The sequence below is a fragment of the Excalfactoria chinensis genome, chromosome 10, assembly GCF_039878825.1.
Source record: "Excalfactoria chinensis isolate bCotChi1 chromosome 10, bCotChi1.hap2, whole genome shotgun sequence".
In the NCBI taxonomy this organism is placed as follows: domain Eukaryota; kingdom Metazoa; phylum Chordata; class Aves; order Galliformes; family Phasianidae; genus Excalfactoria; species Excalfactoria chinensis.
The window spans coordinates 6,883,680-6,900,560 of NC_092834.1; the positions used below are offsets into that span (position 1 = coordinate 6,883,680).

The 16,881-nt window shown below is 49.2% G+C and overlaps 1 long non-coding RNA gene across 1 annotated transcript; it reads right to left on the minus strand.

The window, feature by feature from the left end:
* Window positions 1-1,545: 1,545 nt before the first annotated feature.
* On the minus strand, window positions 1,546-16,696 carry LOC140256919 (uncharacterized). The gene is made up of 6 exons (XR_011904880.1): window positions 16,574-16,696; window positions 15,202-15,365; window positions 7,626-7,770; window positions 7,276-7,437; window positions 6,780-6,971; window positions 1,546-5,426 (listed from the first exon to the last, which is right to left on the minus strand). It is a non-coding gene; the product is annotated as an uncharacterized lncRNA (long non-coding RNA).
* Between the last annotated feature and the right edge of the window lie 185 nt (window positions 16,697-16,881).

Consider the following 16,881-nt stretch of genomic DNA (forward strand, 5'->3'; position numbering starts at 1 on the left):
TGTTTAGACTTTTATTAACTTGCAAGCTCCAGGTGCCTTGGAGACCCGAGGAGCATGGAAACTCCCATTTGGTGAGATCAGGCTGTGCCTTTGCGCAGAAATCCTGGTTCTCAGGTTTTTCTGAAGCCTGTTCAGCAAACCCACCTTCCTTCATGCATGGACCTACTACCAAGGCTGCAGTGCCCATCATATTTGCTCCTTTGACCTCTCCTTAGCCAAAGGGATGTGGGAATCCCACAGCAAAGGCATTGCAGCAGCAGCATCCGGACACATGCTGGGGGAGGCATGAAGTCATCCAGACATGGCCTCCATCTCCTGCAGCGCAGGGAGCAGGAATTCCTTTGGTGAGTCCCAAAACGTGGCCCCAGGGGCAGGAGGTAGCACAGGACTCAGCAGTGCTGAATACCTGGTGCCCAGGGAACCTGAGCTTCAAAGCGACCAGATGGGAAGAAAAATGGAGGTAGCAAAACCATGGCATGAATTGCAGAGAGAGTTCAGACTGATAAATATTTCAGACTGACAGCTATTCCTGTCCTTGGAAGTTCATTCATCAGAATCTTAGCAAGGCCTCCACTACCCAGGACCATAAATACCGAGGCCTATTTTAATGACAGCTTTTGGCGTGGCTAATACCAAAAGTATGGCAGCCTGTTACAGTTCAACCTCCATCCTTGGCTGTTTCAGTGTAATTTATTGCACCTGTAAAGGCTCTATTCAAATACACGCCTGTTGTAATTACAGCCCCTGGCTGTGTGGGATCCACCTGTGAGTTGATTGTACCTTGTTTTGATAAGATGCTAGACAATGACAACGATTTAGAAACAATGGCAGCCATTAGTATCTCAGTGATACACGCAGTCCTGATCTCACACAAAAGGAGCTTTTTACTGCTTATAGGTGGAGAGAAATTTTGACCCAAAGCAGGAAAAGTGCGGTCAGGAGAGTAGGAAAACTGGAAACTTGCAGCCCTGCTCCTCTCCTCTGCACTGATGGAGTTCCTGAAGCGATGCTCTGCTGTCCCAGCATCGCAGATTTCAGCATGAGGCAGCTCCTGTTTCTCTGCAAGCCTCAGATCCTTGTAGGACTTTATGGTTGGCTTTTGGAGAATATTTGATAGCCTTCTTAAATTAGCCCCAAATGGTTGGGTTGACCCAAGCGCTTCAGTAGGGAGGAACTGGAGCCCTTCCCCAAAACATGTCCCTCCCTGTCATTGATGGCCCATAATGACAGAGGAGAAATCTGCTCTGCTCCTTTCTGTCCCATGAACAAATTCAGCCCTCAGACCCTTAACACCAGCTCCAGTGCTAAGCAGCCTCCACTCCCACCTCCAGGCACCATCTTGGCCTCGAGCTCTCCAAGCACAGCCTTCTCCTACTGGGCACTCCCCAGCACGTTTCATTCATGAATTAAGTCCCTGACAGCCCATATCTTTATGATCAATATGTTTGTTTATTAGCAGCAGCTGCTGTGTTTTAGCAAAACGGGAGGGCTCCAGCAGGAGCAGCGTGCTCTAACCGCAGAGCAGGCTTGGGACGGGGAGAAAGACCTCCTGCTGGCAAATGGGAGCTGGGTGGGATAAGATTTCACGCTAATGACCCTTTAATTGAAATCACTGCTCAGGACAGATTGCTCATCTTGGGGATATCTGTGCTGATGGCTCCCGGTTTGGCCGCTCCTGAGACAAATCCATTAACTCAGTAGCGATGAACAAAAGCAAAGAGGGAGAGAAGGAGTCTGTCCATCACTAGCACAGCTGATCTGCACCCCAAGGCAGCCCTAACCAGCAGCTGGTGTAAATGGAGCCCTGCACAAAGGGTATCACAAGGGCTGTGATGACCCACTGGCTACCACTGGCACCCAGGCTTCTTCAAATTAGGCAGCTCTGCTGTGCCTGTTTGTGAAGTGGAGATGCTGATGTGTGTCTCCCACAATGCAAAGAGAAGTCTGAGTGCACAGAAAGGAAGGTTACGAACCTGCTTTGAATGCATTTATTATTCCCATTAATTACGATGCCTGCTAAAGAGGACCAGCTGTTCTAGGAGGCTGTGGTACCAATTTATCAGGAGAAGATTCCAACAGAAGTCGCAGTTTTCCTCTGAACTTGGGAGGATGGAAGATGGAGGTTTTTTAATTAGAACTTGTTATTAATGGGAACGTAGCAAATTAAAAATAGTCTCCCTCCCCCCTCCCTATTACATGAAGCTCTGATCTCAATTAGAAAGATCAGAGACTAACCATTGAATGGGAATTACTGAGATGAAAACTGATTGAAAGACAAAAACCAATGACAGAGGCATCATGGGGAGAGAACAGAGATAGAAAACAATGAGCAGAGGCTTCGTGCCACAGTCAGGTGGCAGAGGCTTAGCCGGGCAGGGTGGCTTTCTGCCTTAGCCCATAGTGAGAACACCCGGTCTCACCTGATGCTGTTGGATGGTTCTTTGGGAGCTGGGCTTGTGGACATGTTGGTGGGTATCAGTTGTACCTGAGGTTTGCAGGTTCAGAACAGTGGCATCATATGTTCCGACTGTATGGGTATTTCTATAGGAGGGACAGGTCCTTGTTCTCCAGCTCAGCTTCCTGCTCACCCTATTTCCCAAACCCAGAAGTACCAAGGATGGCCTGGCTTCCTTGCCCAGCAAGCAATGGCCAAGTTGGTCCTCAGCCCACTGTGCTCCATGTAGACTCACAGCTCGGAGCAGGTGCTGGTGGTGGGATCAGTCCCTGCAGGTAGGAAGGGATAAAGCAGCACAGCACGCATTGGGATAGGGCTTTGGGTTTCCCTCAGTTTTGTCAATTTGAGCTAAATCAGGTTGGGAAAGGTGCAGTGGGGTCTGAGCAGACCCATCTCCTGTGTGACAATCTTGGCTAATAACTCCTTAATGAGAACCTCATCTGCTGCCCTTTGGCCACCTGCAGACCAAGTCCCCATCTACCTTGCAGCAGATAAACCATGCCATATTCCAGGGCAGGCGGGGACCTTAGGCTGAAATTACAACCTTACTTACTAATTGCTGCATGTTCTCTCTCTGTAGGTATATCATTGCCAGCAATTAACACAAAATCCTTTCCCACTCTTGTTAAGTTCCTGTGCTGCAGTTAAATACTCCCAGATCCCATTTAAATGATTTCGAATGCAATTCATTCTGGCTCGTTAAATAATTCCACAGCAGTGTTTGTCGTCTTCTCTCTCTGTTTTCCAACAGCCACTTGCTCCTGGAAAGAATACGGTGACTAAAGAACGGGAAGGGGAAGTGAGATGAAAACTGAGAAATTCGAGGTCCATCCTCTGTGCCTATATTTTCACTTCTTTCTTCCCCTTCTACTCCAGCTGTGACTTCTCCCCGTAGATGGGCTTTGTGGGGGTCCGTATGACACATTGCTGTTGGTTTCACCAACTCAGCGAGGTGGTGGCTTCAACGTGCAGTCCCTGAGGCACGGGGTCCACCATCTGTTTGCATGGAATTGTCATAAAGTTGCAAAGAAAAGCAATTTCCTTTCTGCCACTCAGCAGTCTACACCAGCGTTCCCATTGGAAGATTTGTAGCGGTCCTTGGGTTGATGAAGCCGAAAGCCACTGTGCTGTATGTATTAATGCAAAAGGGGCGAGGACAAGTGAGCATCATCAACACAAGGGCAGCTCCTGCAGGGAGGCAAGATGTGCACGTGGGCAGAGGCATCCACGGGCTGCAGCCTGGCTGTGTGCTTCATCAGGTTTGTCTGAGTGTTTCAGAATGGTAGGGATGAACTCCGGCCACTTTGGTCCCAGGGTGGAGCGTGTGGCACGGAGTCTGATCCTCCTGGAAGGCTTGGATGAAAAACATGAGCTTAGTTGGAAAGAGATGAAAGCAAATTTCACAAGTGTCACAACAGCAAAGTTAGTTGCTGGAAATTAAGTGCCGTCACCACAAACAGCAGGCTGGGATCCTATTCCCAGGCATTGGAAGGATGGTCCTGAAAAACACCTCTAAAATAAGCGGGGCTATGGAAAGGAAATCTCTGCCTGAAAAAAAAAATGTGTGTCCCCATCTGTTAAACAATACTCAGGTGCTCCTGCATTTACGCTTCCTCCATACTTAAGCAGTGATGGCTTTCGAAGGCAGATTGCCTATGCGAGGAACAGATGGAGGGAGCAATCCTCCCATCCAAGCTCTGCACCAGAACTGAAGAAGTTTGTAATCTGCTTCTTGTTCACAGAGCCAAGGCTTCAAACACAGCCCCCTCTGCTTCAACACGCTGGGTAGCTCAGGATCCTGCATAGTCTTGGTTTTCCTCATCCTTCCCTGCAGGTTTTTCTGCTGAGAGCTATTTTGTGAATGCAGAAACGGTGTCCAGAATGTGTTCTGCATGGGCAGGGTGTCCAAGCCCAAATTTCCTGCTTCCCCATAGTGATAGGCGAGAATTTTGTCCATGAACTGGGTGATCGAAGCCTCCTGGCTGCCTGCACACTGCCCCAGCTTTTCATCAGCACCAAAATTTGCAGCAAAATAGGAAAAGTCATCTCATGAAAGCAAAATAATACCCAGTTGCACCAACATCTCGGCTCTCAATCTCTGTTTTCTGTATCTCCGTTGATGTTCAAAGGAAAACAATGTAATTGTTAATTACAAACTGTTTTGAATGCATGCGAGGAAGCAGTTCAGTGCAGAGCCAGTCAGAAGCAAGAAAGCTGAGGATACAGCATGTGCCGAACTGCTTTAAAGGGCAGCAAGTCCCATTGTAATGAATGCTGATGCAATCGTTGTACCAGACACAAGGTGGAAGTGTTACCTTGCTCAGCTCCCCATTGTTCTCTACCTATGGGGTTTTGCTTTGGACCAGGTGGAAAATGCTGAAATATCAAGGGAATGCTTTGCATTTCAAAGCAGTTAACACATAAGTGATGTTGTGATTCATTAGCTCTCTACCAGTGCATTGGTGTCCCAGGGTCCACAGGTACATTGGCAGCCCAGTGGTCTTCACAGTCCAGCCCATCATGGGGAAAGCAATCAGCAACCTGATGATGCGTGCAATGGAAGAGGGTCTGGATACAATGAAAAGGTAACATACATATAAGCATAGAGCACACACAGTGTCCCTCTGTGTACTGGGCAAGTCAAGAACAGGCTCAGATGCACGGACGTATGTGACATGAGAACACGGAGCAAGTCCTGGCAGTAGCTCATGATGCAAGGATGATCCCTGGGTCCCATGGGCATGGCACAGTCCTGACTTCCATGCAGTTGGAGGGTACAGAAGAACCTGCAGCTGACAATGATGAATATGGGGATGAGAGGGCTTTGCACTCCCACCAGCCCTGGAAATAGGGCAGCTGCTGCTTTGTTGCTGGCTGGACTGAGGCTTATTTTGCAAGGAAGGAGATGGAGTTCTGAGGTTGATTGTCTCTCCTCCAGTCTGCTGCCCACACGCTCTGCAGGACTTCGGAGCTGCAAATAGGAAAGTGGCTGTTAAGCAGCACTCATCACAGGGCAGAGCTTTGTGTTTCTCAACCAGGAACGTGCAGTGGCACTGGACCAGGCTGAGAATGGCTTTGGGAACATCCCCAGGGGACACATCTCCACAGCCCCCCGAGGCATCTCACTGCCCTGTGGGCAGCCCATCTCCTCCAGCCTCACACTCCCCACTGGGCTCCATCTACCGAAGAAAGGATGCTCAGAAAGTCCACAGCTCCATCCCAGGGGAAACATTTCAGCAGCTCTGCTTCCTGTGCTCCCATACTGCTTCCCCCCCTTCTCTGGGTCCTCCTAGCTGGATTCTCTGTCCTGCCCAGCACTAAGACACTGCCTGAGTCCAGTGCCACTATTTCAGCCCCTACCACATGCAGAGGGATGGTCGTTGGCTCCGCACTGTGGCTGTGCTCCTCCTCCTCTGCTCGCAGCCTACGGAATGGTGACTAATGCCGCTCCTCCGCGCAGTGCATCATCCCGCGGGGGTGTGCGAGGGTGAGGAGCGGGCGCGGGCGGAGGAAGTGGGGAGCACAGGTGCCAAACGTGAGACAGCACCAGGGGAAAGCAGCTGAGCTGGGGACATGGAGAGGTGGCACTCGATAGCAGGATGTCATCACCAGGGTCTTGCGCATATGATTGACCTGGAAGAGCTGGGTGCATGGGGAGGGCTGCACTGATGCGCTGCCCCTATTGGCCTCACACAATAAGAAGCGATGGGGCAGCGAGAAAAGAGACTTTTTGCCAACGTCCCCACTTGTCACAGTGCCAAAGGAAAGCTGCAGTGCTTTTAAACAAGCCGGCTAAACACGGCTCAGCTCTCCAGGCACAAGGGGGTGGTTTCCTTTACCAGCCCACTTAAGAACAGAGGAAGATGTGCAGGGCCGGCATCCCTGTGGGGCCCGGCGCCCGCACTGCCAACCACAACCCTATGAGCCTGAAGTAATGGCCTAAATGGGGGGAGAAAGCAGAGCGCATCGCTAATGGCAGTGGAGCAAGCAGCTGCCCGCTACCTCGGCCTCTCCTCCTCCTGACTTCATCAGAGTCCTGCACAAAGGGGACTGAAAGGAATGGGAATAAGATGGGGTTATGGATAAGGATGGGAACGAGAGCAGAGATGGGGATATGAGCGGGGATATAGGTAAAAATACAACAGGGGATAGGATTGGGGATGAGGAAGGAGATGGAGTTACAGATGGGAATAAAGCTGAGAATGGGGAGGGAGGTAAAGTTATGGATGGGGAAGGGGATGGGGCTATGGATGGTGATGGAGATAGGAGAGGATGGGAATGGTAATATGAATGAGGATAGAGATGAGGAAGCCCCTCCTCTCACCTTACATCCTTCCAGGGAGGGTTCTCCAATGTGGTGCTTATGGGCAATCCCTGCTCTTGCCCCATCCAGCCAAGCCAGGATGCAGTGGTATGGAAGAAGCAGGATTTGGTTCCTACAGCCATCTCTGAGTCTGGGAGCTGTCAGTTTGAACGTTCACAGCATTGGTACTCCCTTTTATCAGCAGTGTGTCACCTTCAAAAAGGACAGGGATGGATGCAAAGCAGAGAAGGCAAAGATTCTTTGCCCAGATCTTGCCCAAATCTCACCAGAAACATACTATGGGATAATAAAGGTAGATTTAAATATGCTGAAAGCATTCAAGGCTCTGTTTGCAAAGTTTCAAGATACAGCAGTTGGCAAATATCAAAGCAGCAGGTTGGCTCAACCTTGACTTAGAGGATTTCTCACAACTGAGAATCCCAACCTCCAGCCCTACCACCAACCCAGTGACTGCAGGAGGCACGACCCCACTGCAATGGGGAGATGTCTTACAAACCTTCTCCAGTAGCAGCAGGATGGAGTCCCAGCAGCAGGTTTCATAGGCGGTCCTGAGCAGTTCTGAGCACCTGGTTGTCTCAGAAATATAGTTCAAGAGGCACCTTCAGCCACAGAAACAGATGGGAGAAGCAACAAATCCTCACTCTTTGGCATAAAAGCTCTATAAAGGAGGAACAGGAGCATGTTAACCCAAGTGGCAGCAGTCCCCAGGGCCCTGTTCCCATGTCACCTCACCCTCAGCTGTCCCACAACTTCACCCATCACATGAGGATGGGGGGGTTTCCCATTCATCCCTCATTGGGATGTCAGGGCTTTTGGCAGCTACTGCACCACAAGGTGCTCTCCCACCTCCAACATGAAGGTCTGTGCTCTGCGAGAGTCTGTCAGGATCAGGCAGAGGTTGTGGTACCAAAGCCTGCATCTCCTCAGAGGATCCGGGCATCCCTGCTCACAGCAGCATGACTGCAGGGCTTTGTCAGCTGATGATACGAGGCTGAAATGAAGACAAATGAGAGCAAAAGGTAAAGAAAAAAAGAAAGAAATCCCTCTCTTCAAAACACGTTTGAACGCGGGATTAAAAAGGACACAACAAACAACTCGGCACTGAGGGTTTCTTTCCTTCTTCTCCAAAAACTTTAGGAACTCAGAACGTGGGTGTGAATATCACTTTAAGGCTTTATAAAATGACACATGGCCTCACCTGTCAGCATGCCAAAATCTGAATGTCGGTTTTAATTACACCGAATATTTTACTTTCTTATGCAGAGGCATAATCAATTATCTTATTTAAAGGCATTACGATAATGTGTGTGTAAAATGGAGCCATTCCCTGTATTGCATTAGATTCTCTAATTATAGAAGAATGTTTGGAGCTAAAATGTCAGCCTGTCATCTGGCGGGTGTGTAATTCATGATCTGCATTCGCCGGCGCGGATGGAGCTGACAAAAACTGCATCTATTCCCTTCCACTGCTTTGGCCTCTGATTTGCTGGTCTGGACGTGACAAATCCCATCCTCCTGAGTCCTGCCCTGCCCCATCCCCACGAATGGGAACAGAGTTTGAACAAACGCTCTCTGCTTTGTGGGTGTTTCTTGTTAAATCTGAGGGCACGCTCATCTCTAGGCCAGCACAGAGCTTCTAACCACCCTCCTCTCAATTACTAACAGCAAACCCCCTCCAACTCCCCAAAGCGGAGGGATGATATAAAAATAAAGCCTGTTCCTTGAGAGCCCAGCCCTTTCTGTGAGCATTACCCAAGCAAAAAGCAGCACGGAAGCTTCCCTCCTGGATCCAGCCAGCTGTGTTTGCCAGGATGGTTCTGTCCCATCCTCACTGTCACTGGTGGGTTAGCAACCAGGATCAGAGGAGCCCCTTTGGAACTGGGGGGACAGATATGCTTCACATTTTGCTAATCATATAATCATTAAGGTTGGAAATGATCTCTAAGGTTATCTAAACCAGACGCCCACCTACCACCAACACTGCCCACTAAACCACATCCCTAAGCATTACAGCTCCCCTTTCCTCCAACAGCTCCAGGAACAGCAACCACCACCTCCCTGAGCAGCCTGTTGCAATGCCTCACTGCTCATTCTGAGAAGAATTTCTTCCTAATATCAAATCTGAACCTCTCCTGGTGCAACTTGAGGCCATTCCTTTTCATCCTATCGCCACTACCTGGGAGAATAGGACCCCAACCTCGCCACAACCTCCTTTCAGGGAGTTATAGATAAGATATAGATAGATAAGGTCTCCCCTGAGCCTCATCTTCCCCAGACTGAGCCATCCCAGATGCTGCTTATCATGCACAGTAAAGCAGAAATACTGCGCAGAAATAGCAGCAGCCAGGCGGGCACTTGGACCCATTGCCTGTCCCATGGGGCTCAGAAGAATCATCCCTAAGGCATCCCCATCCCGCAGCCAGGGACAGGGTTGAGCTCAGCTGGGCATCACTTCAAATCCTGCTCAGTCTCAAGCAGGAGAAAGGCAAAATCTGGAATTGCTCTGACAGCCCCAGAGCAGAGATGGTGATTCACACATCGTCCTTGATGTGACACCTCAGCAGCACCATCACAAAGAAGATGTCCTGATGATGAGGTTAGGATGGCCTGATGGTAGGGACAGTCCTGACAAGGGAGAAGATGGAGAACGCGAGAGCTGGGTGCATCCTTTGGCTCTGTGCATCACTTTCATATCTCCAATCTTCTGGTACCTGGCACCACCTCCGCCTTCCATCACTCACCCCAGCATGTGGGTACCGTAATGGAGGCAGCCCAGAGCTGCCAAGGAGCTGCATCATGCCATTAGGAGGCTTATTAAAAAGTGATGCTCCAATTTAACACCTATTAGCAAGCGTGGTGCCCTTTAGCTGCATGGGGGAGCCTGCAAATGGAAGCCCCAGCTCCCAGCAGAACCCTAAGTGGCCAGGTTTAACTTTATGGCTCCAATTAGAGGCATGCTAAAGCAGCTCTGGCGCTGAGGATTTATTCACACTCGCTCCATCCCCAGGCAGTAGCTGTGCCATGGAGGGCGATGCTCTGTGCCATGCAATGCTGCAGCCCAGCTGAGGCATGCTGTGGGATTTAGGGGAGCAGCCGCTTTCCTCTGCAATCTGGAGTCACTTAAACAGTCTGTTTGTTCCAGGAGGTTCACAGGCTGCTTTCGCCTAATAAAGTCATTTCTTTTCAGCAGCTCAAATCACCCTGTTTGTCACAGCAACAGGACTAGACTAAGAAGGATGGCAATGGGGGAATGCAAACTGATCTGTAGGGTGGGGAATTGGCATCATGTTGGGAATTCCCCATATACCTGTGCTTTCCCATTCCCCCCCCCCCCCAGCTCCATAAAGGAGTAAGGGGCCCCAATCATGCTGCAGAGATGGGAGGCAATGGGGATGCACTCTGCCCCATTCTGGACCCCATGGGGCATTGTGTGGGGTCAGAGTTTCCTCCCATCTCCAGCACCACTCATGTCACTTGGAGTGCCCTCACCATCATTGCCTCACACCGAGTAACATCCAACAGCTCTTCTTCCCTCTTCATTCACCAAACAAACAAACAACTCCGAGCCCTCGCAACCAGAGGAAAATTAGTAACAGGTGAAAACAGTTTATAATGAGACAAAATTGTTCCTAGCACAGACCAGGAATAATGTTTTCTTCCTCTCCCTTTTGCCATTCTGTGGTTTGTGTGGGCAAAAAGCAAACAAGAGAACAAAGCACACATCTAAAGGAGAGCTGGGCACTTATCCCCCTGCTTTCTACATAGACCCAGCACGCACCAAATGCGCACCCCACGAAGTGGGAACTTCACAGCTCAGTGATGAACAGAGAAAACAATAAAACTTCATTCCAGCTCAACGTCAACTATTTTGTTTCATGTATTAGAGCAACATTACGGGGTATTTATAGCTCAGTTATGCTCGCTAAATGCCTTCTTCTAGGACAGCAGTTAATCAAAGTGCCTGTGTACCTTTCCTTTAATTCCTCTCAGCCATCCCATCTACTGCCACTGCTGGAAACCCAGAGAGGTTCAGCATCACTAAGTCAGGACAGGCACATAGTGGGGTCATCACCTCCATGCCACTGCACAGCAAAACGCCTTTTGGTGCCATTGTGGACCTGCAGCTGGGCTGGGGGCAGCACAGAGCTGAGGTGTTCTTTCCCAGACCTCTATCCATCAGCACACCCTGCACTGTGTGCTGCACAAGGCTGTCCCCTGCGTGCTTGGGTCCATCCCCCCACATCAGCACCTCGGCCAAACGCTGTGCTGCTCCCTCTGAATATAGAGGGGAGAAACATCTGAGATCACTGTGGGTTTTTTTATTGTCGGATTTGGCAGCCTTTGTTATTTGCTTGGATTGAGACATAAATTGAATTTGGTTTTCTCCCGCTGACTCAGTTATTTGTTATAGGAATAAGCATGCAGTAATGCATTAGACAGGGGAAAGACTTTCAGGCACGGGCGAGGTGGGATTTGCTGTCCCATCTCCCTGTATGGCTTTGCACAGCCAAGGACCTCACAAGCTCCATTCCTTCTCCCTTCAGCCACAGCTGGCAATGGGATCATTTGGTGACACCCTCACTCCTCTTTCCCCAACCTCCGCAAAGTCTCAGAGCGTAGAAAATTTAATCAATGATGAAATCATTTCCTAAATCCGCTCCCCACCCATATCCATCCTCCTCCCTCAATCCCCATCAGTCACTTCACTGGAAACAGCACAGCAAATACATTTCTGAGGTTCTCCAGGTGTGCCTGTAGCCACCTCTCTGCCCAAGGAGCTTTCAGGCTCGCTTTGCGTGCTCATCTCCTATCTATGCAGACCAGGATCAATGCATGACACTCTCTACACCCAGGGCCGCATCAGCTGTGCTGTGCTCTCCCAAGAACCCTTTCACCATACAGCTAGGAAGAAACCACAAACCCCTCCATCCCAGCTCCTGGCCTCACAGCATCCCTGAAGCCACAGCACACTCTGCAGGCACTCCCACCACAGCACTCAACCCAAACCCTCTGCAAGTGCAGACCATCACCGCCCCAAGCCCCCTCCAGCCCACACACCCAGGGAGGGCAACACCTGCCTGCATTTGGGTCTGTGCAGGGGGCCATGCTTAGAAGCAAGACGGATGATGGGGCTGCAAGGAGACCAGAAGAGGACATCGCTGGTGTAGGACACGCTGCTCAGCTCTGATTTTGCTGAAATGCCAACAAATATCACCAACTTCAAAGCAAACATGGGCCTTGCAGGCTGCAGCACTGTGCTCTGTGCCTGCCCCGAGCTATAAAGCCCATTAAAGAATCACAGAATCAAGCAATCATTAAGGGTTGAAAAAGACCTCTAAGGTCATCCAGCCCAACAGCTGACCCATCCCCACCATGCCTACTAACCACATGTTCCTCAGTGCCACATCGCCACGGTTCTTGAACACCTGGAGGGATGGGAGGCCCTTCTGGATGCCAAAACTGCCCCCAGATTTGCAAACCAAACAGAAAAACAAGCAAGTTCCTGCCCCAGTGGGTTTTGTTATAAAGGTGTCGGGCTGCAATGGTACAGCTCAGCTGGAGCCATCCACCGTGCATCTCAGACACGTGTGCCTCTCGCAGGTATTTAAAAATAGGAAGAATAACAACCTCCTCTTGCCTTCCTGCCTGGTTGGAGAAATAGCTTAATTAGTTAATAAGGGGTTTAATTTGTCACGTCGCTGTGCAAAGAATTTACAGAGGGCAAGTCAACAAGTCAAAGAAATGAGCATGAGTGGGGCAGGGAGGGCTTGTTGGAAGAGATCTCCAAGATCATCTAGTCCAACTGTTGACCCACCCCTGCCATGCCCACTGACCACGTCTCTCAGTGCCACATCCCCACGGTTCTTGAACACCTCTGGGGATGGTGACTCCACCACCTCCCTGTGCAGCTGTGCCACTGCAGCACCGCGCTTTCAGAGTGGAAGAGCAAAATGGAGGAGATGGACTCCAACATTTCCCTGTGTCAGGGTCAGCTGGCAGCCCTGGAGATTGTGAAGGCTTTCCCCCAACCCACAGCGAGCCAAGAAGAAGCCGTGACCAACTCATCTGTTGTTCCTTCCACGTCCCATCTGGGTGTCACTGGAGGTAATTCCCAGCTTGACGTCTCGCCAGAGGCGGTGAGGGAGGCCCCAGTTCAAGAAAAGACAAAAGAGCTCTTTCTTCATCAGCATTAACCTCAGGCAGCTCTCGAGAAAAATTCTGGGCAATTAGTGGAGCATAAGAAGATTTATAATTGAAATCTAGTTTGTAGCACTACAGGCGGCTCCCTCAAAAGACATTTCTCATCAACAACAAAAAAGAAGAAGGGGAAGAAAAGAAATAAAGAGGGTGGGGAGGGGGGGAAAGAGAGAACTAGTCAAAGAGTTTCGAAATCTCAACGAAAACTCCATTTGGTTTAACATTGCATGATAGCTTTCATAATTCAGAACAAAGTGCAAAGCTCTTTAATGAGGCCATTAATGACCCTTTAATTTACTCCACCAGGGCTGAATTCATAAAACATTTATGTTCCATTTACACAGGATTTTCCTGCGACTCTTCGGGGCAAGTCAGCACCGCAGCGCAGGTGGGATGAAACGAAGGCTTGGTGCCTCTGTTCCCTCTGCTCTGCTCTCCTCCTCACCCTGCTGCTACAGCTCTGCGTGTGCCTTTTAATTCTGCTAGAGAAGCTGCAGGGACCCTGGGGGGGGAAAGAGCCATTTTTGACCCTTCTACATTGTAAGAGAATGCTCTGCATCTGTTTACATTTCTGCTTCAGGAACAGTGAAACCCTTTTTAAGATCCAACTGGGGCATCGAAAGCCAGATTTAACTGAAGCCCAGCTTCAGTTCGATACTCACCTGTCCTGCCTATAGCTCCATCACGTTTGCTTCTGGTGTAGCACCTGGGGGAAGGGTAACCCACAAGACTGGGGCAATAACGAAGGATGGAAGGATGCAGGTGTAGAAAGCTCCCTGCAGCAAGAACAGGGGGATCCTCACCCTATTCTGCACTCAGCAAAGGTGACATCTGAATCACAGGTCATGCTCCAGCCCAGGTGCCTCTGGATCCAAACCAAGCTCTCTCTCCCACCAGTTTATCTTCTCTTAAGGGTTTCAAGCAGGGAGAGATGCACAGGGATACATTAAATGCTTGCATTGGTTGAAACATCATTAAAAGAAGAAACACTTTTTTATCCCAAAGATCTCACTCGCATGGTTCCAAATTATGGCAGTTTTTAAGTACCTTCAGATAAATAGAGCCATTAATTATTGCAAGTGCATTCACATCATCTGAAGTTTGCTCTTAACAGCTTTCTAACATTTACCACTTCTGGTCTGCTTGTGGCCTTGATGAAAGGAGGGTTTCTTGCACCAGCAGCCCATGATTCGCTGCAAACCGATCTCCAGGCACCTGTGCTCTTGCCAAAAAGAACCTTACCACACCAGCCAGGGCACGATCATCGTAACACGTCTCTAAGGAGGAACCACAGGGAAAAAGAGCCAGCGCTGGAGGCTGAATGGGATTCTAGAGAGGGATTTGCAGAGCCAGCTGGCCCATGGTCACCAGGAAACCCCCAGTCCAACTCAGGAGGACACACGTCCCACGGTGCCCAGAGAACCAGCCCTGGAAAACCTCTGCCGAGAGACAGGAAAGATGCTTTCAGGCTGTTGGCAGAGAAAGAATTTGGAGCCCATTGGAGAATATGTCAAGAGTCAACATTCGTAATGTCTACAAATGACAGGAACATTCTGTGCCTGAAGGTCTGAGAGCTGGCTCTCCCTGCAGGATGGGGCTGGTGAGGAGATGGGGAAAAAGATTCAGTAGGAATTTTGTTTTCCATAGCACTTGCCTTCCTCCCCTCAAACTCAGGATGTGTTGTCGCTCTCGTTTCCCTCTTCACCTCCGGTTTTGCTGACGCAGGTTGGAAACCCGACGGACCATCAAGGTACTGACACTGTTTGCATCGGGACGGTTCATGAGTCATCCTGCCTGCTTCACAGCTAAAAGGATTGCTGATGCTGATGTCCTCAGAAGGGACACATCAGCGGGAACATCGCTACGTTTGAAGCTATGTCAGTGCTCATCAGCATTGGGCTGTGCACACAGGTTTATTATTGTAGGGTCCCCAGCACGCACTGGGTCCTGCACACCGGGTTTGTTGTTGTGGGGTCATTATTTTGTGTTGGGTTTTTTTTTTTCAACTTCAGGGAAGGAAGCAGAGAGGAAGATTGCTTGACCTACCTGGTTCATTCATGCAGAACTGCTGTGCAACATAGGGTCAGATTTGTCAGAACACTTACATCACAAAGAGAGACTATGGCCAAAAGAAATTTTAAGCATGGTTAAGGAAAAAAAAACAAAGAACAAACCAGCCCACAGACATACAGTCCTAGGGGGAGGAAAATAGGACACCACTTACCCAGGCACTCTAAGTGATGTTGGAATCTTACATTCAACACTGATCTAAGCACTGGAAGTGGCAGGAGCCTGGCACAACACACAGGATAAATAGAATCCCAAAGCACTCAAGTCTGGTGGATGTTTCCTTGCTGGAGTCACGAGAGCAGCAGTGCTGATAAGACTCTGTGGAGAGGGACAGTGCTGGGGTCACTCCTGGGACACTGACCTGTACAGCAATGGTTGTCCTTGGAGGGGAGGTGTTCCATCCCTCATTTTTATGGCCCTAAGCAGGATAAAAATCAGTACACCAGTGGGAAAGCCCTGCAGGGCTGTTTTTCTTAGATCAGCTGCTGGATCTCCTAATGAAGGCTATCAGATACACTGATAACATGCTTATAATAGTATAACTCTATATCAGTGTAGTGGCACAATGGATTTACAAAGGAGCAGTATAAGCAGAAATAGGCATTCATGCTTGCTAATCCCTCATAAGCCTGTAATCCTGATTCCTTTTTTTTTCCTCCAAATAATAAGTGCAGATCCATTAAGACCCTATCAATCCTTGCATGCTAAATTCTTTTTTTTCTTGCCTGGAATATGCTATGTATCCTATGCATGGCAGGGCATGGAGTAACGTGCCACCAGCAGCCCTCAGCCCCAGCAGTAGCAATGAATGGTGAATGCTGAAATCTTACCCTACAGCTTCACTTGCACCACCAACAGGAAGGTGTGGATGCAGTCACAGGTTCACCAGCTCTTGTTTATGGAGAGCCCGAGGATACCTTGGAGGGCATTTCCGCATCAAACACATTTATTTGCAGGCATTAAGCAAGGGGACACCATCAAGGTTTGACAGCCTCCTCCTGCCAGCCCTGACAGGGGTTTTCCACATTCCTCTCACTGGCTGTGCTGCCAAATCCGCACCTCCAGCAGGAAGCCCAGCCACAGACAGCTATTTCCAAGGAGTCCCAGTACCAAACAGCCGTTTACAACCCTTTTGTAGCCACCACATGCGTACAACCTGGAAAGAACCCTTCCAGAAGTGACAAAGTAATAGTCACTAATTACACAATTAATTTATTCTTTGGCACTAATAAAAAAAAAAGAAGAGGATTTCCATTACAAAGGAAGGTAAAAACAATCTAAGGATTTGTTTAATTAAAACAACAACGTACTAAAAATACAAATAATCCTAATGATACAGACAACGCTGTAAGTGTGTAATTAGCAATCACCTACAGAAACGATGCTTCTCTGTCTCTGAAACCACTGGTTTTTCTTCTTGCTGTTTGTTTTTCCCCTTTTTATTGCATGTGACCATCCTCAGGGCGCATAAACCACAGCGGCAATTTGCTGCATGCAAGCTGCTGGCTCCACATGCCATCCCTTACCTGCAGGCAGAGGCGTTGCATCCACACTGCTTGCATCCCAATCTGCAGCATTGAGTTGCTCAGCATCCCTCTGCCCACGATGAACACTCCCTGTACCAGCACAGAGTTGTGACTCCAGCCACGAATTGCTGCTGGGATGGAGCTGACAGGCAGAACAGCCACAGCCTTCTGAAAAGGGAGCCAAGGAGCAAACTGTTAGCCCAGCGCTGTATATATATTATGCTTATAAGTCCCAGTGTTAACCAATGTTACGTATATATTTTAAGTATTCATATATTCATAGCTATAAAGGCCTTTTCTCTATTTGA